This window comes from Cibotium barometz, chromosome 8, assembly GCF_041138505.1.
Source record: "Cibotium barometz isolate CiBa-2024 chromosome 8, ASM4113850v1, whole genome shotgun sequence".
NCBI classification, from domain to species: domain Eukaryota; kingdom Viridiplantae; phylum Streptophyta; class Polypodiopsida; order Cyatheales; family Cibotiaceae; genus Cibotium; species Cibotium barometz.
Genome location: NC_141053.1, coordinates 11,767,100 through 11,793,080, shown reverse-complemented (window position 1 = coordinate 11,793,080; position 25,981 = coordinate 11,767,100). Strand labels below are relative to the sequence as shown.

General features: G+C 39.6%; 1 pseudogene; it reads right to left on the bottom strand.

The window, feature by feature from the left end:
• LOC147635899 (uncharacterized) overlaps positions 1 to 25,981 on the bottom strand; it is a 146,142-nt pseudogene that overhangs the window by 43,611 nt on the left and 76,550 nt on the right.

The following is a 25,981-nucleotide window of genomic DNA, read 5'->3' as shown; positions in this document are numbered from 1 at the left end:
TCCATACATCCACATTCATGCATCCACATCTACATGCTTATCTCCATTTTCACATCCTCATTTATACATCCACATCCCATATCCACATTCATACATACACATCCATATCCACATCCACATGCATACATACATCCACATCCACATTCCCATTCACATATATACATCCATATCTACATGCACATTCACATCCATACATCCACATCTATATCCTCATTCACATCCATACATCCACATTCATGCATCCACATCTACATGCTTATCTCCATTTTCACATCCTCATTTATACATCCACATCCCATATCCACATTCATACATACACATCCATATCCACATCCACATGCATACATACATCCACATCCACATTCCCATTCACATATATACATCTTTATCTACATGTACATTCACATCCATACATCCACATCTATATCCTCATTCATATCCATACATCCACATTCATGCATCCACATCTACATGCATACATCCATACATCCACATCCACATTTACATCCATGCATCCACATCTACATCCTCATTCACATCCATACATCCACATTCATACATCCATACATCCACATTCATACATCCACATCCACATTCACATTCACATCCATACATCCACATTCATACATCCACATCCACATTCATACATCCACATCCACATCCACATTCACATCCATACATCCACATTCATACATCCACATCCACATACATCCACATTCACATCCATACATCCACATTCATACATCCACATCCACATGCATCTTATCATATCTTATCACTTCCCATATCTTTTATGCATACCTCTATGCATGAAATTCAATTATGCTAAAAGTAACACTTTTATAATAAAATATTCAACTTTTATGCATACCTCTATGCATGAAATCCAATATGATAAAAGTAACACTTTTGATATAAAAAAATTATCCTTTATGCATACTTCTATGCATGAAAATTAAAAATGATAAAAGTAACACTTTTGATATAAAAAATTTTCCTTTATGCATCCTTCTATGCATGAAAATTAAAAATGATAAAAATAACACTTTTAATATAAAAAAATTATCCTTTATGCATACTTCTATGCATGAAAATTAAAAATGATAAAAGTATCACTTTTGATATAAAATTTTTTCCTTTATGCATACTTCTATGCATGAAAAATTAAAAAATGATAAAAGTAACACTTTTGATATAAATTTTTTTCCTTTATGCATACTTCTATGCATGAAAATTAAAAATGATAAAAGTAACACTTTTGATATAAAAAAATTATCCTTTATGCATGATATTAAAATTCAATTTCTCCATGATTATAATGAAATTCTTTCAATTAATCTAGGATGATAATTCCTAGAATATGGTAGGAAGTCCTCTTTTTATGCTTTGAATGAAATTATTTTATGCATAATTTTTATAAAAATTTTGCCATAGCTCCGCTGCTATGACTGATAAATCTCAATTTTTTCTAAGGGATAAAGCTTATCGTTAAGGAAATAATTAAAATGATCTCTAATTGGATCATTAATCTATAGTGGATTGAATCATCAATATGCATAAACTAAAAGCATAGAAAAAAGTCATTAAATTGGCCTCAAGCATAGCTTAATCTTGGGTTAAGGAAAAGCTTTATGAAAAGCTTGATTTGGATTGAGAACGGGTCATGAGTATGACCATTTCTTGAGTGAGAGAGAGAATTTACATAAGAATCATTAGAATTTAAACATAAATGAAAATTAACTTCAATAGCATTTATTAAATTATGTAACTCTTCACTACTATTCAAACTTCAATAGCATTTAAAAAAAACCATACCAATTAAACTTCTCAAGCTTGAGAGGGGTTGAGAAGAGAGAAACATTGAGAAATTATAGAAAGATGAATATTCACTAATTACCTTACAACTTGCTTGATTCTTTGTTCACGGTAGAGGCCCCCAACCAATCAATTGGTTAAGTATGTTGATGGAGCCACTAATGGGGATTGAAGAAAGAGGGAAGCTCCAAAAACTAGTGAATTATTAAATGAATTCACAGTTCTTGGCTTAGGTGGAGTAGAGTAACGATGCATAAACACTAACTATTTTTCAACAAGGGGGAGGCTTCTATTTATAGGAAAAATTGAGCTCCTAACCAAACAAACTGATTCTAGAATTTTCTAAATCAGTTTGGTCAATATTTGACCATTTTTAGGTCAGTTAAGCTAACTTTTTGGAACTAGACTTGAATGAGGAGAGAGGAGAGATGAAATATCTCAATTTTTATGAGTTTAAAACTCATTCAAGCATGTGAAATATGCACCTCCTTTAAAGAACTCCCCTTCCTTACATATGTGTCATAATGGAATCATTTTAATATTGCTCATAGTTTTTTTTTTACTAATAAACCTTGTACATTTTCAACTCTTCATCTTATGTGAAATATGCACCTCCTTTAAAGAATTCCCCTTCCTTACATATGTGTCATAATGGAATCATTTTAAAATTGCTCATAGTTTTTTACTAATAAACCTTGTACATTTTCAACTCTTCATCTTATGTGAAATATGCACCTCCTTTAAAGAATTCCCCTTCCTTACATATGTGTCATAATGGCATCATTTTAATATTGCTCATAGTTTTTTACTAATAAACCTTGTACATTTTCAACTCTTCATCTTATGTGAGCATTTACTCATTTTTGGATACCCAAAATATCTCATATTTTTAATATTGCTCATAGTTTTTTACTAATAAACCTTGTACATTTTCAACTCTTCACCTTATGTGAGCATTTACTCATTTTTGGGTATCTTCTTTTTTCAAGTTGGATTTATCTCCTCCTTACACATGGATTGATGCTATTGGCCCATAGGAACCTTAATTGGACCATAGTCTAAAGATTTCTGAAAATCTAGACCCTTAGACTAAGGTTCTTTATACCTATTTCCAATTAATTCCAATTGCACATTGGAAAATTCTTTTTTTGAATTTCTGTTTCAGGGGAACTCATCTGAATTATAAGAGATATTTTTCTATCCAAAAATATTCAAAATCTGAATATTCTCTCTCTAGAATAATTTTTCTCTCTCTAGGCTAAAATAGTTAGCAACAGGGTCTTTATATTTCTGAAGAGGGTTGATTACAGGGGAAGATACTAGACATCAAAAAGGGGTTGGGGGAGGAATCTTACATCTTGGGCTCCTTGGCAATAGGTTTCACTGTCATTGGCTCGTGCCCAGATACTTGCGAACTAACGGATTTTGTCTCCGAAGACACCTTTTTACCTGCAATCATCAAGTTGTCTTCTAACTGGATTGCATTGGCAGTGACTGCTTCCCACGTTGTAAGACCTCTAATGACTAGGCCATTGTAAATGTCCTCGTGGCGCAATCCTCGGATGAATCTATCGAGCAGTTGGTTATTATTGAAGCGTTCGTCGGGAGTGCAATGAGAATTTAGATGCTTCAATCGACTTATAAAGTCTCTCACTGACTCCCCTTCCTTGCGTTCAGCTTTTTGGAGTTGAGATGCAACTCCCCAAAGCACACCCTCACGTATGTATTCTTTCAAGAACAATCTCTTGAGAGTGGGGTAGTGAGTGTGCTCTTCAACCCTTAAGGTTCGATACCAATCTCCGGCCTTCCCACTCAAGGTTAAGCCTAAGGCTTTACACTTATGCAGCTCATTGTGCTCTTCCAAGGAATCACACACGTGTTCAAAGACTTCAATGTGCTTCCTAACATCCTCGTTGTTGCCACTGAAGTTTTGAGTGAGCTTAGCCACTTGTACTGCCTTGCTTCTAGGTTCTCTCTCAGGCATACCCCGCATGTTTTCCGCAATAGATCGTCCGATCGCTAAGCAAACGCTGCGAGATCACCTAGGTGAGCAGGCATAGCTGGTGGAGGCACTTCTGGGATAGCCTGGCTGATAGGAGTTGGCGTTGAACTGAGTATGTTGGCAAATGACGTAGGATATGATATGTGGCTAGGCCTAGCTCCTCTTGGATAAGGGTTGTGATAAGGCGGTCGTGGAGCATACGCCATTGGCATACTAAGAGGCGTAGGAGCTACATGAGCATGAGTAACGATAGGTACATAGGGTCGATAGGCACTGGCACGCACTGTTGTAGGTACTGTTCCACTAGGTAGCGGTGTCGTACTAACTACAGTGGTAACAGGTGCGCTTTCTGTCATGCTCATCATTGGGGTAGGCATTGTGGAGTGGAGCTACATGAGCATGAGTAACGATAGGTACATAGGGTCGATAGGCACTGGCACGCACTGTTGTAGGTACTGTTCCACTAGGTAGCGGTGTCGTACTAACTACAGTGGTAACAGGTGCGCTTTCTGTCATGCTCATCATTGGGGTAGGCATTGTGGAGTCCTTAATGGAAAGTTGAGCCAAGGTTGGAAAGCTAAAGTTACTGCTCGTGGGCTCAACCTGCATTGAGACTCCAGGCGAAACAACATACGAAGGGTCTATGGGACTCACCGAGAGGGAGTCTCCAATTGTGATAGGGTTGGTTGTTTGGCCTTGCCCGTATCCAAAAATCTCATAGGGCCAATGGAAACTAGGTTCACTCCCCTATTTTGCCTCTCAAATTGGATAATTCTATGAATAACCTCACATATCATTTGTTGTTGGTCCTCTAGATTAGTGGCGCTAGATGTAGATCGTAGGACTTCTAACCAACCTACATGGTATGTGTAACCCGTGTATAGGTCAGTTAGAGTCTCTGTGTGTAGATCATATTCCCAATTTTTATTGAGAAATATCCCATCCAGACTTGGTGTGCCAAACGGTTCTCTTGAAGTGGACGCAATGTCACTTCTTATGGATTGGCTTCTAGGGACCTCTACTTTAGGAAGAGCATTGGAATGTGGTAGCTCAGTAGGCCCCTCATTAAACGAAGTGGGTAGAATATCCACATGGATACTCTTTGGGAGGGTAGGGTCTACATAAGATGTGAATGGCGAATCTACTACCCCTCCTTCCTCATTTACTTCGCTTGTCGCATGTTCAGAGCGTGTAGCTCTACTAAAGGTCTCTATTAGATGACTAAACATGCTAGATCCGGGTTGTGGGGCCCACACTGGCATGTTTTGGCTTGTCTCCTTAGGGTTCTTGGTAGGGTGCCCTTCCATGGCTTCTAAGTCAGAGGACGAGTCACTATCCACTATTCGTGGATCTTGGGTTGCACTCCCTTGGGTTCCAGCCGAAGGCCAAGATGCTAACGTGGAGGGATGGTGTGAGCCTGCGTAAACTGAAACGCTTTCTAGTGGCTCAGGCTCTAGCACCCGACTAGAATGTAGATGCATGTGACGTGGTTACCCCACGTGCGTTGGTAACTACCCTTGAAGCCCACGCAAGTGGTTTCTTGGGTATTTTGCACCCTGTTTTTACTTGTTTTTAGATTATTTTTAACTCGTTTTTGACCCCCTTACTTACGGTCGAACTTGGACTAGGGCGTGTGATAGCTCGAAACAAGCGTATCGTTTAAAGGGTCCTAGCGTGCTTTACAGCACCGTGTTCGCCTATCCAGAGCTCCTGTGGTCCTCAAAAGAGTCCGTTTCCCTATGGGGGAAGGGGCAAAAGCCTATTTGCTTGTGGAGGAAAGGGTGAGGGCTTTATCCCACATGCTCACTTTACTCCTTGGGGAGTGGGCTACATATAGGGCACAACTTCCCATAAGCTCTCACTTGAAAGAAAGCTATGGAGGCTCACTCTCTTATATATATATATCAAAAGACCGAGACCGAGGTCGGGGTCGGGGTCGTGGTGGTCGTGGTCGTGGTCGTGGTCGTGGTCGTGGGTCAATTGGGATTTTTTCTTTTCAAATTTTTTTTCTTCAAACAAAAAATCTTTCCTCTCTCCTCTCCTCACGTTTGGTTTTTTCTTTTCAAAATAAAATTTAATTTTTTATTTTTTATTTTTTGAAATTAAATTTTCTAGGGTTTCTTTCTAGGGTTCAGCCTTGGCCGCGGTGCAGTTTGCACACCGCACAGTTCTGAGGATTCAGAAATCCCCCCTCACATGCAGAAAACCAGATAACAGAACGCACGCCCACACGCGGAGCGAAAAAATAACAAAAGAAACAGAAATGCAGAAGACAAATTGCAGAAACAGATTGCAAAACACAGAAACACCTCAACAACAAACACACAGTCGCTTTCCTACAGTGTAAATTAAACTTCACGCAGCAGCCCGAGCTGCAAACTGGAGCTTGGTGCAGGAGGGCAACTCCCCGGCAGCGGCGCCAAAAATGTGCGCTTTTGCCGCACAGGTCGTAGCTGTGCTGGGGACTTGCCGAACATCGTATGTGAGCCACGAATGGCTGCAAGCATACAACCAGGAAAGCAAGCTGAAACAGAATGCAAAAGGTGTGTCACTCACCGCTCAACCGCCGCCTTGAAGGATTCCCGCGTCGCAGTGAAGAAGGAGCCGCCGTCGTCGCCTCTACCGCCTCTCCGCCGCCCTGCCGCTACACAGTGCTCGATCGCTCTCTCACTCTCTCCCTCTCTCTCTCACACACACACACGCAGGAGAAGGAAACCAAGGAGATAAGGCAAGAGCACTCTTGTATTCACAACACATGAGAATGAGGATTTTAGGGTTACATTTGACTCTTATAGGTGACTTGGCCGTTCACACTTGGGCGCCCATATATGTCCGACCGACCCTAACCCTTATCCTACTGATATCCAAGGTGTGCCTCTCATTCGACGATCACCCAATCCCTTCATCCTTAACATATGGTGCCGACAAGCCCGGCCCATGACTCAGAATATTTAAATTAATGACGTAAAACATAGTACGTCTCAATGTCCGTCATAGGTTAACAACACGCGTGTCTGTGGCCGCGATGATACACGCGCTGATACACGGGCCCGCTACTTTTTTTCACAAGTCATTTTTAGCGGCTAGGAGCATGGGTATGAGCCCGATCCCTTGTAGTGTCATAGTCATGTGGTTTTCATACAAACACATCATTTGACTGAAGCTTGGGGTGACCATTCTTGCATAAAGCGTGAATGCTACAAGATTGGGATAGGAATAATGTGCACACCCCGAAGGAAAAATCAAAACTTGAAAATCAACTTGCAAACTTGAAAATTTAGAGCCATGGAAGACATCCCTTTAGTGGAAGACGACCCTATGACCACTGTTCACATGGCACCTACCCACTTTTACCATACAGGCAACAAGAATTTGAAAGACGAGATGCCATTCCCACTGCTTCCAGAGATAAAGGATACAAAAAATTGGATGCATATACTTGCTATAATAGATATCCTTTACAAAATCACGGAGGCACAATGTTTTGTGATAAGAATAGACTCGGTAATCTTTCCACTCTATATGTTTGGACTTGTAGCCATGATGATCCATTCGAAAAATGAGACTTCCAAAGGAGAGGAGCTTGAATAACCACAAATCAAAGAGGAAGCCCTAGAGACCCTTCCTTATTCTGTCAACTGTAATGATGAAGATGCCTACTTGGTTTTCTAAAGAGAAAATGATGAGCACTGGTTAAAGTACGTCAAAGCCATGGAAACCCATATTGGATTTCAGAGAGTACGTGAGGAAAAGGACATTTCTCTATCCACATCAACACTATCAAGAGATGATAAAGGGGATGGGAAATGTCCACAAACATGATAAGGAAGCATCTAGTATAATATACTACATGGCCCATTGAATATTTATACTCCCTTAGAATTTTCTAATGGGGATAATTCTACGATTAGTCTGACTATGCTATTATCAATAAAGATGCCCTATTTTGAAACAATATGTCCTTAGTAGGATTACACTATCACACATCCAAATTCGACATTTCAGAGATCCTATAAAATCTACATATCTTTAAGACCATCCTAAGACACTTGAGATGCTCCTTCCATGAGGAATTTATGTTGATATTGTCCACAAATACTTCTAGGAGCTTCCGCAGTATTACTTGAATGTACTGCTCATCAATCTTTGGAATTCCCCGAGGGCATTGCTTAGTTTAAATGGCTATATATGCACACAAAAGTGGTCCAAAAAACTATAGACTTCGTTGTCTGCTACACATTCTAGTACATATCTGATGAAAGACAAAATACATTGATCCTTGATAGTGGTTTTATTGACCTTTTTGGTATTAACACAAACTCTTAGCTTGTCGTTCTTTTCGGGGTCAATGCAAACTCTTACCTTTAGACTCTTTTACAAAACAAAAAAAATGATAGATGCCCATTTGGTATGTTCAATTTTGTACAAACATTCCACTAAGATAAAAATACTCTAGCTCCTCCTAGACTTGATCTATATACCTAAGGTTCCTTGGTCACTTTCTTTGTTGGACAGGCCTAGCAATGGGGATGATATACTTGATTACTTGTTGAACTCTCTACAAAGATCTACGAGTTCTTTTTCCTTATCTGAGTTGAGGTCATTTCTTATGTAGACAGGTTTAGGATCCTCCCCAAGATCCACAAGATTTACTTCTTTGGTCTTAGTGACAGATGTTATATGCTTATCATCCAAAATTAGTTTGGCTTGTTCAAATTGAATTAACTGGGCTTGTTCAAATTAAATAAAGCACTCTTCATTTTGGTAAGCCTTGAAGTTTTCGGTTAGCATGGAGGTCATGTTCTTCTTGCTCCTTGAGCTATTTTTCTTCTGCCTTGACTTCCTTTGAGCTATTTTTCTTCTGCCTTGACTTCCTTTGCCAAGGTTTGATTTTTGGCCTTTGTGGCACTTCACAAGAGTTTGATAGGTCCTGTCATCCTAGGGATAGATTCATCTAGATTTGGCTCAAATAGGTTAACTGGAATTGTGATTCCCTTTGTATTTTTCTCCACCCTATGGCTCAAAAAATTCACATAAACCTTCCAAGCTTTGTGCAAGAGTCCTTAAGCTTTTGTCTTCTTTATCCTTTGGATTTTTGTGAGCTTCTCCCTATTCTTCAAGTGCAAGTACTCATAGCTTTGATACCACTGTCATGGGACCTCATGTACTTCTTGTTGAAGAATTAATTAAACTCACATATACATCAAGAATAAACCATAGGCTTAAATCAAATTGACAAGATTGAGCATAGCATAAAATAAAACATAAGATAGAGTAAAACATCACCATTAAGACACTATTGGGTGCCACCTCCCCCCTCATACGTGCAGCTCCCACTTCCATGAGATGAGTGTTTTGAGATTTGTATTCAATATGTAGCCCAAGAAGCTAATAATAGTTGTGTACAAATTTTGGCTTGCTTTTTCACTTTTACAAATTTAGCTCAAGCACTAGAGCTTGTTCACACACTAAGTGTAAATAACAAAAACTCTTCCAACACGTGCTAATAATATAGCAATGCCATGCACAAGCGTGCATAAATAATATGTACAATCATTTGGCACATGGCCAATAAAATAAAATAAAAGAATAATAATCCGAGATGATATAGACAAGATCCTCCATGTGTGACATGTGCACTGCTTATCACCTACAAACTTAAACACATTAGTTGTTCCAATTACTTGCTACCTCCACAATAATTAATCCCAATATGAAACATTAATAGGAACAAACATAGCACACACTCACCACTTGTTACACTTGATGAGAGTATCATTTTACACATCATCTAGCATGGCGTGTATTACCACTTGTTACACTTCAATTAGCATGGCACATCATTGCATAAAAAACTTGTTACACTTTGACTCTGTGCAATTGTCTAGTGTAGTCCACATGTTTCACTTTGACCACACACAATTGTCAAGCATGGCAACACTTGTTACAACTCAATAGCATATACCCATCAAGCATGGTCTCAAGCTACATACCAATAACACTAGGTAACTAGTATTTAATACGTGGTCACCCACGATGCCAATTCACTTAGATGGCACACTAGCATCCGAGCATCCCCATTTAAGTAAAGGGTGGAAATTATGTAACAGTAAACCATAACTGGGGGAAAAAAATAAAAAGTAAAAAGCAATAGATAAAAAGTAAAAAAAGTTTAAGAAAAAGAGAGAAAAAGTTAAGGGGAAAAGGGAAAAGATAGGTTAGAAAAACAAATATGGGAAATTAAAAAAAAATTCAAAGCTAAAAGTTCTAGAAACCCATTTTAGGGTGTGGGGATCACGTTGGTGCAACCTGTACAACAGCCTCGAAAATTTAAATTTTGTATAGTGAATTCACAAATTGGTGCCTGGGGATCTCAAGAAAGTGCATACCCAAACTTTTTCAAGGTGTCTTAAACTAACCTATTTTGGACAAGTTTTCTCAACAAAAGGAAAATTTTAAAGAAATCAATTTTCAAACTTCTTGGATTGTAGTAAGCCCAGATTCTCATGCACTTACAATCTGGACATGTATTAGAGGCCTATTTAGATGATAGTGTGTTTATTGAGCTAGGTGCATACCAGCCTCCACCACTAGGCTCTCGACCTTCGATCAGAACCCAATTTAGCATTGTACAAGGACTTGTAAAAATAGAGGCCTCTGATATTTCATTTGACTTCGAGTCAATGGAAGGATCCCCAGTCACCCAAGAAGTGAGAACCCTAACCAAGCTTTACCAACTTGGCTAGCCACCACTCTTTCTGATCACGTAGCTAGCTACCTTAGAGATTAGGTCTCAAGTGTTACCTTTGAACCAAACCTTACTACATACCAACTACATGATGGAGGAGTTAAGGTAAAATCTAGAAAGGCACTTGGTATAGTCTCATCCTTATAAGGACGGAGCTTTCATGTTGATATCCCTATCCATGCACCTTCAGACCATTGACCCATGTCCCCCTGCATAAGTGCCTATGCCTAACTAGCAGAACATTAGAAGAAGTGCAGGAAGTATACGCAATTATCAAGGCTGCTAGAGCCAAAAAACATGAGACTTTGCAATTGGCACAACAACGATTAGTAGCCTTAATAGCTCAGTATACCCAAAGTCAATCCTAAGCCAGGACCACACAAGTAATGCCCGATAGCCTAGATATATGTAATAACATTGCATCTACCTTGAGGAGGACTAGGTGTGCATGTTTTAGACCAACGTCTTCTTACAAAAGACTAGGACTATGATGCGACGACAGAAACCCTTGCGGATTTAGGCACAGCTCAAATCTACAGTGTTAGTTGGAAAAATATTATTCAATTAGTCTCTAGGGACACAACAGAGGAGGAACACTTGTAGGGCATCTGCGATTACATACATAGGATCATCGAACATGAAAGGATCCAAAGACTTGTGATGCAAGTGGCATTAGGGAAAATTTGGACTCAAAAAGGGGCCTTGTAAGAGATCCCTTGGGATGGTGATGTGGACAAAGCAAGCCAATAAACCCACATATAATATTGGAGGGTACGTGCATCATTTTTTAGTTCTTTATTCCATTAACTGACATATAGGGTGTTTTTTAATTCAAAACAATGCCTCTTAAGTATAGTTTTTTATTCCCACTATGGTGCCTTATTTTATTAAAAAAAGACACCACTCTCTTTCTTCATTACACTTTTGAATGTAACGAAGCCAACTTTTCTTACCAAACTTGAACCGAACTTCGTTCCTGCAACCCATCATCTTACATTGTGTCCCTCATTGTCTTCCCGACTCCACAACCACAACCACTCCAAATCCGAATTGTTTTGAGCGGGAGGTTTTTGATTTTCTCTTCTTCTCAAGGCGGCAAGTTTTGAAAAAGGATGGAAAAGTATTTGTTCTTCATGCGCCATACCTGCTTGTGCATGAATAACAATCCCATTTCTTACCTTTTTCAAGTGAGGGTTGTGCTTACAAGTACTCTGTACATTTTGGTTCATCCAGGATACCAACAAGTTTGTTTGATGGACAAGGAGGTATTATTTAGTGATGTTGTCTTTTGGTTTTAATGAAGAAATCTTCTTCACGGGAAATAAGTGTAATATCTTTGGTTTCTTTTGGTTAAAGTGTGAGTTCATGATGCTTTTTGGTGTTGTTAAAGCACAAAACAATGCAATGGAACCTGTGAAGCAAAAGAAGAAAAAGGTGGACATCCACTTTCAAGTAGAAGCCGATTATGCTCCCTGCTATAAGAGAAATTGGTCTAGGCCAGCATGCGAAGCCCACATTACTGAGCTTTGAAATGAAGGAAAGAAAAATATGGACCTATGTTTGGATGGTAGTATTTACCCACCAGATCCAACCTCCTCTCAATCTCCATCATTCTTTGGGTTGACAAGTTTCTTCAAGTTTGTGTGTGAGGGTGAAAATGGATTGCTTGGATATTGCAAAAGATTGTTTGGCCAATGTCAAAGTATCTTTGAAAGACATTTGAGTGATAGAGATGCCAGAATAAAAATGCTTGAAGGTGCGAATTTTTACTTGGCATCGATCACAACAGCTTTGCAAGCTTCAAACGAGGACAAAGCAAAAGTTTGTGCTGGGTTACAAAAAGAGTTTGATCATTTGCAGTAGACTATTCATAAGATGTAGGACACTATTAAAGAGAAGAATGAAATTTTGGCAGTTTGAGAAATCAACAATTTCACATTGGAGAGTGAGAGTGCACACCTTTCGAAAACAACTTAAAAAGTTCAACAAAAAATTACAATATTTGAAAGACACGCCATTGGGTACTCGATTATGCAAGAGACAGATCAAACCATTGGAAGAACTCAATGTTGGAGGTGGCCAATGGAAGCGTCGTGTAAAAGCTTGCAGGTATTGGGATCTATAATTTCTTTGAGCTTAAATTTCTTTGAGCACTCACTTTTCATTTTCATCTTTAGTTTCTTTTTTTGGAGATGGGGGATTGGGTGTGTGGGTGGTATAGTTAGGGATAAATGATGGACTGAAATAGCTATCGTTGTTGCTTCAGGATGGTCACAGATGTTGTGGGTCCAAAAGAGCAAGGTTCTGATATATTTGGCAAAGTTCTGACAAAAGACATCGTGGAGTCAGCAATACAGCATCCTAAGTTTACAAGACTTCGATCAAACATAGCAAAGCAATCCTTGCAGGAGGTGAGTGAAGCATTCACTCCTACAGATGCACAAGGTATATGTGACATGGATGGTATAAGCACAAAGTCTTACAGGATGTTGTTTAATAAAGTTAAAGAAGGTTTCAATTGTAAGCTTGGAAAAAAAACAGTAATTCCCATTCCAAAACCATTTCAAGTGAACAAAGCTCGAAATATTCTCAACTTGGGAATGGTCAAACTTGTTGGAGAGCCTTGTCACGTGTCTAGTACATTGACAGTGACTAAAAAGAGCGAGGAACAGAAAATCATAGAGCTTACAGAGTTCAACAATTTCATTATGGATGTTCGGAAATTACAAATGGCCATGGTGAAATTTTATGACATCAGTATACATGAGTGCAATGGAAGGCTGAAATTTGTTTTAAAACTTGATGAGAGTGAGGTGATCAAAGGACAGAAGCTGGAAAGGGTTAGCATGACTTAAATGAATAGAGCTTTGGATGCAAGTATCAGTAAATGCTGATGAGAAGCACTTTAGTGTACAATCCAAAAATGAGATTTGGTGGCTGGCTGCATTTGAGGTGACGTGCTATCCATTAAAAAAAAAGAATATTATGTTGCTATCCTCTTGTTATGATGTTGTAGACAATTTAACTGTTGTTGTTAACAGGTTCCAACAGAGACCCATGAAATTCTAAAGTAGTACTTCAACCAGACTGAGCTTCCTTCCACTATCCAGCAGCATTCGAATGGCAAAAAGCTTTATGTAGAAGGATATGGTGAATATGAGGTTGAATGGCACCTGGCTGCAGATCTTAAAACCTTGAAATACATGTTTGGTATTTCCCAAGGAGCAATGGCCAAGTATCCTTACCTGTATTGCATGACCGAACGAGGTGTCTCCAAAGGAGAAAAAGAGAGAGAATGGAAATGCCTAAATGCAATCAGTAATAGGCGTGAAGCCCCAAATCGTGATGCTCCAGGAGTGGATCCTAATTGGGATCCAATTCTTCCTATCCCTTTGATCTGAGTTCATATTTGTGTTTTGCATGCGCTGGTTAGAATAATTGAGAAACTAGTCTACATGTACATCGAATTTTCATGGAATATGAAACCAGCATTAGAGAGTGAAAGAACTATTAAAAAAATAGAGCAAGTGCTTTCATATGCAGGTTTACATTGTGGTCAAGTGAAGATTGAGAAGGACTTGAGAAGATCAGGGAAGACCGGAAATGTTCCCAGCAAACCATGTTTTGGAGGTGCAAAAGCCAGAAAGTTCTTATCTAATCATACTACCCAGAGAGGTCATCTGGGTACAGATTTTGAGGTGTGGAGGAAGCTTCATGCAGCTGTACCTGATCGAGGCTCTTCAGGACAAGCAAGGGTGGCAAAGGCCAAAGCGTGGTTGGCACTTGATCGCCTAGCACCTTTGTTGCAAAAAGCAAGGTTTGAAGATGGGGATGTTGAGAAATTTGAGGCAGTTGTGACAGAGTTCTACACTAGCTATGAAAAGGCATGGGGTGCGACAAACTTGACACAATACATGGTTATTACTTGAAAACCTACAGCTTTGAGTTTTTTTTGTTGTTCAAAAAATATTGTACGATACTAAATGTCTTGTTGTTGTTGAGCATTTGTAGCACATTTTGCATGCACATGGAACCTTTTTTGCGGAAGAGTTTGGAAGCCTTGGGATTTGGTCTACCCAAGGCATGGAAAGATCTCATTGGCAAGCACGTTGTGCCTATCAAAGGGCCACTCAACATGAAGGAGGAATGAAGAAAAGTAATCCCATGAAGTAACTATGTCAATGGTGGTATAGGCGGATTCAAGTGAGGGCTCGTGTGAAGATCAAACAGTCTGAATCAGCTGTGTCATGTGCAATAAGAAAGATGCAGGCTGAACGGAGACGATCAATATATGTCTCCTCATAGGGAAAGCAGAATCATGCTGAATGGCTAAGACAACGACAAAGACAGGGCAGAGTGTGGAAGAAAATTGATCATTGAAATACATATTATAAAACAATGATGTAACTGTGAAAGATTTTAAAAGAACAAGAGCTTTCATCTATGTCCCATATAAATGTTTTCAATATATATACATTTCATAGTTTTTAATGGTAAGCAAGAAGAGTATTGAGAAATATGAAGAAACTTCGTAGCAACCGGAACAATCTAAATCTGTTAATCTGGAGCAAAGACTTCCCCCAACCGAGCCTTTTTTGATGAAGTTTCTGCATCATCTTCTTCATCCTCTATCAATGGCACAACAGGGACCTTTGGCCTTACTGTTCTAAGAAGATGCTTCTTCCCGCAAGTTCTAAGAAGATGCTTCTTCCCGCAACCACTCAACAGATTAGGATCTTTGATTCCACATGCCAACCCGTAAGCAGCATATGTTAAATAATATTTACATCTCAACGAATATACTCCAGGTCCCTCTCCAAAAATTCAAACAGCTGCTTGCCGCTCCAGAAGTATTGCCTTGTTTTTGCATTCAGCCTTAAGTGATAGCCACCTAAATACCTGGATAGAGTCTTTATCGCCATTAGAGGAAAACTTGCATTGTCCTTGGAGAAGCTAGCGTGAAATATCACAATTTGAGGGAATTTTAGGCGATGTATATATGTTCCTAGTGTCAAATCGTGGCCCAATCCCGCCATACGCTTGCCTGAAGCACGTTTGAGGAATGTGTCTTCATATATTTCCAACTGAAAAAATAAAGGAGCATTAGCCAGAAACAACATCACCAAACATTTCAGGACAAAGTTGATAAAGCCAAATCCGCAACAAAAGTACAAAAACACAACAAAAAAAACTAACCTCTTGGTTCTCATCTGCTTCAAGCAAGGCGTCTTGCCATAAATTAGTGCTCGAACTAGGAACGGTTTCCGCTGACTTACTTGGCACATCCCTAAACCCTCCCATGTTGGTAATATTCAGTCTTTCCCTTGCTTCTTGTGGCTCTTCCTCTGTGGCATCTTTTCCTTCATATTTAAGGGCATCAGCATAGATCATCTTTAGTGTTGCTGCAGCAGATAGGAACTCGGTGTCTTTCACATGGCTATCCACTAGTAAGTACTTATCTATCCCATCATCATCTACAAAATTGTCATCGACCTCCAGATTTTGGGCCATGAAAGCTATGCAATGGTCCTCCCTTAAGTTAAATACATGTTGTATGTCTGTCAGCAATATATACTCTGAATCTCCTACTTGGTAGGAGGGGAGTAATGGCGTTGGAATGGGGGGGGAGTTATCTGATTCAATCACAAGCTGACCTATATCAGTGTTTTGTTCTCTCACTGCCTCAATATCAACCGCCGAACTGAGCTTCCTCTCTTCTTCAACATTGAACTCCTCAATCACATGAGGAGTGTCCTCCTCTTCAGCAACATCCTCAACGGTGGGACTAGCCTAACGAGAAACTGTGTCTTCACTTTCATTTGTTGCATGCGGCTCTGTACATCTTGCACGTTCATGTGCAAGAAGCATAAGAAGGCATAAGAGTATTCCATCAAGCGGCATTTTCTTTTGTGAAAAGGGCATAGCAAAGCTCTCTTCTTATCACATGGTACCTTGTGCCAATCCCTGTTTAACCTCTGCTTCTTCTCCGACGACACCTTGAGATTAAAATGAATGTGATTTTTCCCATCAATCATCATTGGCTCTTCATTTGTGAGTTCATCAAACTCTTGCTTTGCCTCTTCAAAGTATCCGGGATGGCTAGAAAATGTATCCTCCAGAGAAAAATCGCAATTGAACATCAACAAAATTGTAGGGTGCAAATCATGACGTCGACATTTGTAGAGGAAGTCATACAACAGAGTTGCAGGTGTTTCTTTAATCTCTTCGTCCACATCAAACTCGACTTGAACTTGCGCCATGGCTGAATTCAAGGGTGTAGATAAGACATGGAAAATATTAGTTCAAGCAATGAATCAAGAGACAGTCGGTCTTAAACAACAAATCTCTGTGTGGTGTGAATGGATTCAACATAACGCGAGAGGAGATGCCAGAGGAATCCAGGTATTCCTCCTCGCGTTGTAGTGAATCTATTTTCCCTAACGCAAATAAAATTGCAGCTTAGTCAAGGACCTCTTCTCGCGTTATGGTGAATCGATTCACCATAATGCGAGGAGGAATATTGTGCTTCCTATGGGACCTTCGCTCGCGTTATGGTGAATTGATTCACCGCAACATGATGACTTTTTCATCCTTTGGCGCCGCCTCTTACGTTATGGTGAATTACAAATAAAGATACTTCTCAAGTACCCATACTGAGAGAGGAGGTGTCAAACGAATTAAAATAGTCTTCACCATAAGGTGAGGAGTCATAGGTTTTCAATTCACCTTAACGCGATGAAAAGACAAAGCAAGGAGTTCTGCACGAATGAAACCAAAAGAATGAAATAACAAAAGAAGAAGGAAGCACAAAAGAGATAAAAATACCAGGAAAACGAATTGTATACAAGCGTCACAGGAGATGGAGATGAAGGAGTTTGTCGTTATCTTTGATGGAGATGAAGGAGGTTGTTTGGAGGTTTGTCTTTGACGTTTGATATAGGAGGATGAAGGAGGGTTAGAGGAGATAGTCAGTCGTTGATGGAGATGAAGGCCGTTGGTGGGGAGATAAATGAGAATACGAACTCCAAGAGAGGCAATAAATGAGATAGGTATCCTAGAGAAGCAATTAAAAACCATTTTTAATGCTATGCGACACGTCAGCGCCGCGTTTTCACTCGCCATTCCATGAATGCCACGTGGTAGCCCGCCATGTACCTAGCACGTGTACAAGCTATAAAGTTTAATCAAAGCCCTTTTTAATGCTATGCGACACGTCAGCGCCGCCTAGTCGCCCTGGCAACCCGCCAGCACGTGTGTTCGCTCTAAAGACTAATCAAAGCCGTTAATCACGCCACCTTTTCGTCCTCTTATCGATTTTGCCTTGTCCGTCCTCCTGCTTGCCTCCAGGTGACTTCCGACTACCGCCACAGTACTGAACCAATATTCCACCTCCTGCACGACAGTCTCCATCCATTCTCACGCAAGAAATGTAAGTTTTTGTATATTACTTGATTGTTTTGTAAGTTTCTTGTATATTGCTTGTTTGTTTTGTTTTTTCTTCGACTGTTTGCCCTCTGCCATTGTTTTTTCTTCAACTGTTTGCCTTCTGCCATGGTGATTCGATTCACCTTAAAGCACACGACGGGCCATTAGAATCTCAATACGCTCCATGTCTTATGGTGAATCGAATCACCAAAATGAAAGATGGAATGGTAAGAGATTCGCGATAATCCTCCTCCCGTTGTAGTAAATCAATTCACTATAACGCGAGGAGGATTGTTTTGCTTTGACTGGCCCTTCGTCTCGCATTATGGTGAATCGATTCACTATAACGCAAGACCAAATGATGGAAGTGTATTACTTGATTGTTTTGTGAGTTTCTTGTATATTCCTTGATTATTTTGTTTTTCCTTCGACTGTTTGCCCTCTGCCATTGTTTTCTCTTCAACTGTTTGCCCTCTGCCATGGTGATTCGATTCACCGTAAAGCAGACGACGAGTCATTAGAATCTCAATATGGCTCTATGTGTTATGGTGAATCGAATCACCAAAATGCAAGACGGAATGGTGAGAGATTCGCGAGAATCCTCCTCCCGTTGTAGTAAATCGATTCACTATAACGCGAGGAGGATTGTTTTGCTTTGACTGGCTCTTAGTCTCGCGTTATGGTGAATCAAATCACTATAACGCAAGATCAAATCTCAAAGGATGCATGATAATCCGCCTCTTATTGGTGTCAATTAATTCACCATAATGCGAGGAGGATTATTGTGTTTCGGTGGGCCTTCATCTCGCGTTATGGTGAATGGATTCACCATAACGCGAGGAAGTGCATATTGCTTTCTTGGCCACCCTCTCTCGCTTTATGGTGAATTGTTAATCATGTACTACTGAATAGCTAAGTTTTCTGCTCTTTCTTGCGTTTTCAGATGGCTCGTGTAAGGCATACAGCTAGACCCATTAACGATGCAGCTCCCTCATCTACTGGGAAGAAGATGGGCACTCTGAAAGCCTCAAGATCAAGGAAATCAAGCAGTCCTTCCCGATTATCCAAAATGCAACCTAGACTAAGGCGTTTCGCAGAGCATTCGTCAGCTCTGCGAGAAATCACAAAGTTTATAAAGCACCCGACAGCTGCTATTCCAAGATTGCCTTTCCAGAGGCTTGCCAGGAGAATTTGTGAGCAAAATGGAATTTTGTTTAGGTGGAAGGCATCGGCCCTGTTTTGCTTGCAGGAGGCCACAGAAGACTGGATGATCGAATTTTTTTTGGATAGTTACGTTCTTGCTGCCCATGCACACAGGCTGACAATGATGAACAAAGATTTTTTCAGTCTAGTAGCCCTTCGTTTCAGATACGATAAGTTACTTAGACCAGTTACGTTTACTGATGAACGAATGTTATAAATTTTGGATGTCCGTCCTGTACAAAAAGTGAGAATTGAAGAGGTGACCGAGGGAGGTCTAGATCATGAACATCAGACTCGGGCAAATTTAATGACAAGCGCTCAAAGGGAACATCAAGCTGCAATGCTTGCATTGCAAACAAAAAGGGAAAATGTTCGCGCACTCCACGCTATGAATCCGTGGGAAGCGCTGTAATTTTTGTTGCCGGAGTTCTATGTACCCTTTAATATTAGAGGGCATAGATGTTATTTCCCGATTTATGCTGAGGAAATAAACATTTTGTTGTTGGATATATCACCCAAATCCATTCAAAGGTTGAAAGGGGCTATGTAACCTTGATTACTTCACTCAAGACACCTCCTCAAAAGGGCGCCTACATCAAATATAGCCTAGAGGGAATATTTCTCATTTATGGCATACCCACATGGGGGAGATGGCATACCCACATGGGGGAGATGGCCTTTTATGCTTGTAAGACATCATAGGTGATGTCATGTGGTCATGTACTACTTGCCTATATAAGAGGCTCTTGCTAATGAAGAAGTAACTAGTGTGTTTACATGATTATGCCTAAGCCATGTCTCATTAGTATCTCCTAATCCACTCTTAATCATGTTTCTAATCATGACCTAATCATGACTATAACCATGTTTGATCCTCCTTAGCTCTTGCTAATCCACTCTCAATACCAAGAATTGGTATCAGAGCAGGTTTTACATCATCCAAAGCTCACTTATTAGGGATTAATTAGCAATTTATTAACTTAATCATATCTTATCCTCTCCTATTATCTAGGCTGAAAGACAGGCAGTCCATGGAGCTTCAATATCTCACTACCCACTTCAAGATTCACCACAAGCTTTCAGCTGCCCATTCTCAACTCAAACACGAAGGTGCTGACGGACGGAATTAGCCAAAAATCGCCTGGAGCCAACGGCATTGCAGCAGAAACCGGCGCCTTTTTATTTGGGGGAAAACGCTGCCCCATCGCCATCGCGTCACCAAACTCTAATTCCTCAGAGCCTCAAGGGTTTTCGTAGGCTGCGAACACGCTGATCTGGTCAGAATCGCGAATGGCTGCGTGGTTTGGTGGCTGTAGGACTGACAGAGCTTCTGAAGCTTCAGTTCTTAACAGTAAATTAATGGGTGATTATTCAACTTAATCACCATTGTTTTGTGCTTAAAATAGTCTCAAATCTCTGATATTTAAAGTACTTAAAGCATTAGATGCTTTGACCTAGGCCTCTACCTCCTTCAAGTACTCCAAGTGACCCAATTTTTGGAAGTTGTTTTGAAAGCATTTATCACATTGGTCACCATATACTTGATGATATTACTATATTGTGATGATGATATTGTTTACATCATTTTTTGAATCACAATGGCTGAACCATCTGATGCTGAATCATCGAACATTCAACATTTGAGGCCTAAGAAGAAAAGCAGAAAGCCGAGGAGACGGGTAAGAAACAATGTCTACAACTCAAGAGCAAACAATGTTTTAGGAGGGCATGATTGGTCTGAATTTTTCATAAATAACCTTCATCTATTTGGTGAAGGTATCTAATCTTGTAAAAGCATTAGACACTGCCCTTGAGGGATACTCAAGTGGTAAGACCTTGCTTTATCATCATGTCTACATCCTCATTCCATGTTGATAAGTTTAATGGGGTAGGCTTTCATACCTGGCAAGTTAGAGTAAGATTTATTCTCATGAAGAAAGGTCTGTGGGGAGTTGCTAGTGGAAAGGAGAAAAAACCTACCACTAGAGATTGTGAACAAGGATGGTTACCTAGGGATGAGAAAGCTTTTGCCATAATTGCATTAGGTCTAAGTGACAACTACATACATCATATCTCTAATGCAAACAACTCAGCTGAAGCATGGGAAATCTTAGAGAAATTATTTGGGGCAAAAGGGAAGCATTCCAAGATAGGGCTGAAAATCCAATTCTTTAAACTTGAAAAGAAAGCTTCTGAGTCTTTACCTACTCATCTTAATTATATGAAAAGCCTAATGTCACAACTTGCAACAATAGGAGCACCAATAGATGAAGAAGATGCCATTGCAGTTTTATTGAAAAGCATGCCTTATGATGAATATGGGCACTTAGTGTCAACTCTCATGAATCTTCCGGATCCTACTTTAGAAGCCATTGAAGCTGCACTCCTTGAGGAGTACAAGAAGAAGCAAGAGAATATAGGGATAATGGAAGGGGCATACTTCTCCAACAACAAGTCACACTTCAAGAAGAAGAACTTCATCGACACAAAAGGAAAGAAGAAGACTTGTGGATTCTGCGGCAAGGACAATCGTATTGAAGAAAATTGTTTCTTCAAACAAAAGGCACAAAAGGCATTTCTCGCAAGTCAAGACAAAGAAGAGCTGCAAGAAGAGGCCTCCGAAGAGGCCAATTTTATCGAAGAAGAATGGGCCTTTTGAGTAAAATCAAGGGATAGCCCATACCATGTTTAAAAACCTCTCCATCCTAAACATAACTATCTCATTGTAAGCTTTACTATGGTATTCTAGCATCATCCATCATTGCTAGCATTGTAAACCTAACTGGAATAAGACCTACGGGCACCAGCATGGTCATCATAACTAGTTCTTGTATGTTGTAACTAGAACCTAGAATTGCCATCATAAAGGTAGCATTGTCATGGATTTGGTTGAAGGAGGGTTTGTTGGATATATCACCCAAATCCATTCAAAGGTTGAAAGGGGCTATGTAACCTTGATTACTTCACTCAAGACACCTCCTCAAAAGGGCGCCTACATCAAATATAGCCTAGAGGGAATATTTCTCATTTATGGCATACCCACATGGGGGAGATGGCATACCCACATGGGGGAGATGGCCTTTTATGCTTGTAAGACATCATAGGTGATGTCATGTGGTCATGTACTACTTGCCTATATAAGAGGCTCTTGCTAATGAAGAAGTAACTAGTGTGTTTACATGATTATGCCTAAGCCATGTCTCATTAGTATCTCCTAATCCACTCTTAATCATGTTTCTAATCATGACCTAATCATGACTATAACCATGTTTGATCCTCCTTAGCTCTTGCTAATCCACTCTCAATACCAAGATTTGTTTGATCCTAAAACTGAAGTCAACGACAAAGTGCTCAGATGTGTTTTAAGGTATACTCTTTTCTCTGTCCTCCCATAATTTTTCATTCTTGGCTCTTAAAGTGTAAGGTTCCCCCCTTCCAAAAATGGGAGAAACACTTAAGATAGTCCACTAAGTCTTAACTTGGAGAAAAATTCCTATTTATCAACACCTTGACCATGTAGAGATTCAAGGATACGATTCATAGGTAAGACCTAGTCCTATCCCACAGAGGGGAAGCGTGATCTTCTAAAAGTCAAATCACCCATAGGGTAATTTATCATAAATTGGGCAACTACTAGACTTGATTTCTAGAGGCAACGCTTTTTTCCTCATCCATGCAAGGCACAGCCGCTGGCCTAGTCTTCTAGAATAGAATTGCTCAAGAACCTATTTATCTAACGTAGGGCTTTCACTTAATATGTTGGAAAGCTACCCGACTAATCAGGTCCACCCGTCCGTAGGATGGTGCCGTCGGGGCATTCCATCCTCCCACTTTCCATCCTACTCACGTGTCAATTTGTTTTCTAATTAATCCTACCACACTGTTTGACATAAATAAACATGTTCTTTAATTAAGGCCCTTTTCACAAGGTTTGTTAAAACAGCCTTTTTTCACAATACAATAATGCCAAAGACAAAGTTTAAACATGAATCAATTTTATACAAGCCAAACTGGCTCTCTTATTCTTTTCCTTTATACCGCCGATGATCTAGAATTCGGCCTTCCAGCCTCTACATGCTGGGCAAAACCCTATGGGACCATACACCTCATCGTCGGCCGCTGGGGCGAGGACTCAAGCCGGCCTGTCGCCCTCTCAGGCTCCATCGCTCGATCCTCCCGCCCCTCAGAGGGATGTCTGCGCACTAGGGTGGGCTAATTCATCGCACTAGCCTGGGCCCTCAGAACTAGGCAGCATCATAATCACTCGCCTCAATCGGCGAACCTCATTCTCCCAATGGTATGAGGGATACCATGGGCCAACTCCGAGCCTTACTAACGTCTCCGCCATCCGGCTATACAAGCACAAGAACGGGGCAGCGTCAAGGCAGGGAGAAGTTATACCTGTACCTTAATTTAACCAAGATAACAATCCATTTACTCAACTAAACCATAGGACTAGAATCCATGTTACCTTCTTAAGAAAACAATCCTTTTCACAAAGATTTTAGCATTTCAACTTGAGATTGCCAGATAAGACATTCTTTATTAAGGCATATCCTGTTGTTTAAAGAATACAAACTTTAAATGGTAAATCAATCAAATAGATCACTGTAACAATCAATAGAGAAGCCGCGGCCATACCTCAACCCCTAAGAATGATATATATAATTGAAAAACAAAATATGTATATACCTTATAGAAATTTGTCGTTTATTGTTGTCTTTGCTTGTATTAACAAGAGTTTTAGAACTTGACATATGAGAATAGAGTCTTCTAATACCTTGTCTTTTGATAGAAATCATCCAATAATCTCCAAGCTTTATCTTCTCTTACTCATACTGTGACTCTTCTCTCTTTCTAAGGTCTATGGCAAAATAGCCTTCTCTTACAGGACTACGGTCTACTATTCTTTCTCTACAAGAAAAGCTATGAAGTTTTGGTCTCTTCCTTCGAAAGACCATAGAAATCTAAGCTTCTTTTCTAAGATATTAGATAAGAATGAAGGGATATATACATCTCAAACTCTAGGATTACCTTGAGGCTACTTGCTGCCATCTCACAGTTTTCTCTATGTAGAGACCCTGACAGAAACAACAAACTGTTTTGACCATAACTCTCTGATAAAAACTCAGAATATAGTTGTATAACCAGTCAAAAGAACGGGAAGGCATCTGGTCTACAAGCAAGCGTAGGCAGAATAGGCAAAAACGTCTGTATATAGCCACAAACGCGATATCTTTAGAAACGCGTTGTTTTTTCACATTTTTAGTATGCATGGACTCTAAATGTGTAAAAGTACTCTAAATATGACCTCTTATCACCTAAACTCGAAATTCTATTTTTGGAGATACTTATCTCTTAATAGAACTATTCTTATGTTCTTATTTCTTTTAGGATTTTTGGAGTTAATGTTTTTATTCTAACACTTTCCTAATGTTTCTAGCCTTATTGTCTCACTCTTCTCTAAGTACACTCTCTTTCCTTATTGAAATCTATATTAAAAGAGACACATACATACATGGCTTGGGAGGGACCTTACAATCTCCCCCACTTAAAAGATTCGAGATGTCCTCATCTCGCGAGCTAGGGTAGTATCTAAGTAAATCCTCCTGTCTCTTTCAAAGTGGTGTCCCCACACTAGGTAAAAATCTTCTTTTATCTAAACATTGTTCTTAAAGAGTCCTTTATTTCATGTGCTTGGCTCGTTTTGTTGTGCCTCCCAAAAGGTCTTTATTATTCTAAAGTTAATTGGCCTTATTATCCTAATTTCATGCATCCATATACCTCTCATATGATATGAACCTTCAAATTCATTCTATACCCCCATGCAGTATGGTACTTAACAAATTATCATGGAAAAACGTAAGGGAATCAATCCTTTATGTAATCTAACCTATGATAGCAATTTCATAATCTTAGTATCGTCTTGTAGAATACCTCTATTCATCATGCACATTACTTCACATAAATCTTACACCAATCCTCTTCTATTTACTCATAGAAATACTTGTTGAATTTGATTATCTTTAACCCTGCTATCTCTATTTCTTGACCTAATTTTTGCTCTAGCTCATGATTCCTTGTAGCCAAGGGTGGGCTTGACGTTTCTCTTGAATTAGGAGACCTCTTCTTGATTAACATGGAAGGACTCATGTCCTTCTCGACACTTTCTATATAAAAACTTAATCATAGTCTCTGGCTATAATTATGGCTTCTGAAATAGAGGATAGTTTTACATGAGGTTATTCAAAGGTAGATTAAGCTTCCAAATGAATCGATGGAGAAGAGTTACCTCATCCATCTCTAGAGCAAATCGAAGAAGTTTAACAAAAGTTTGGTGGTATTTTTTTAAGGTCTTCCTCTCTCAGGTTAGCTCCAAAAATTCATTCATTTTATCCTCTTGAAATCCTGGAGGACAAAACCTTTCACGAAGGTGTAATTTCATGGCATCTCATAAACTGATTCTAGCTCCAGTGGTAAGATTGACAACAGTGCTTCCAACTAATTCGGCATTTCTTTCAATTTTTAGATGAGCAAGGGTGAACTTGCTTCTTTCATTATATCCATGAAAAGTTCAAAACTATCCAAATACTTATCATAGTGCCACATCTAAAGGCACTCTGGATTAATATATGTGAGATCTTCATTTTTTAAGAATTACACATCTTGTGCCTTGGGATTGACACATCCAAAGATTATCAGGATTGACACATCTAAGATGATTAGTTTTCTAAAAATTACACATCTAGTATCTTGGGATTAACACATCTAAGAGCATGATCCTCTGG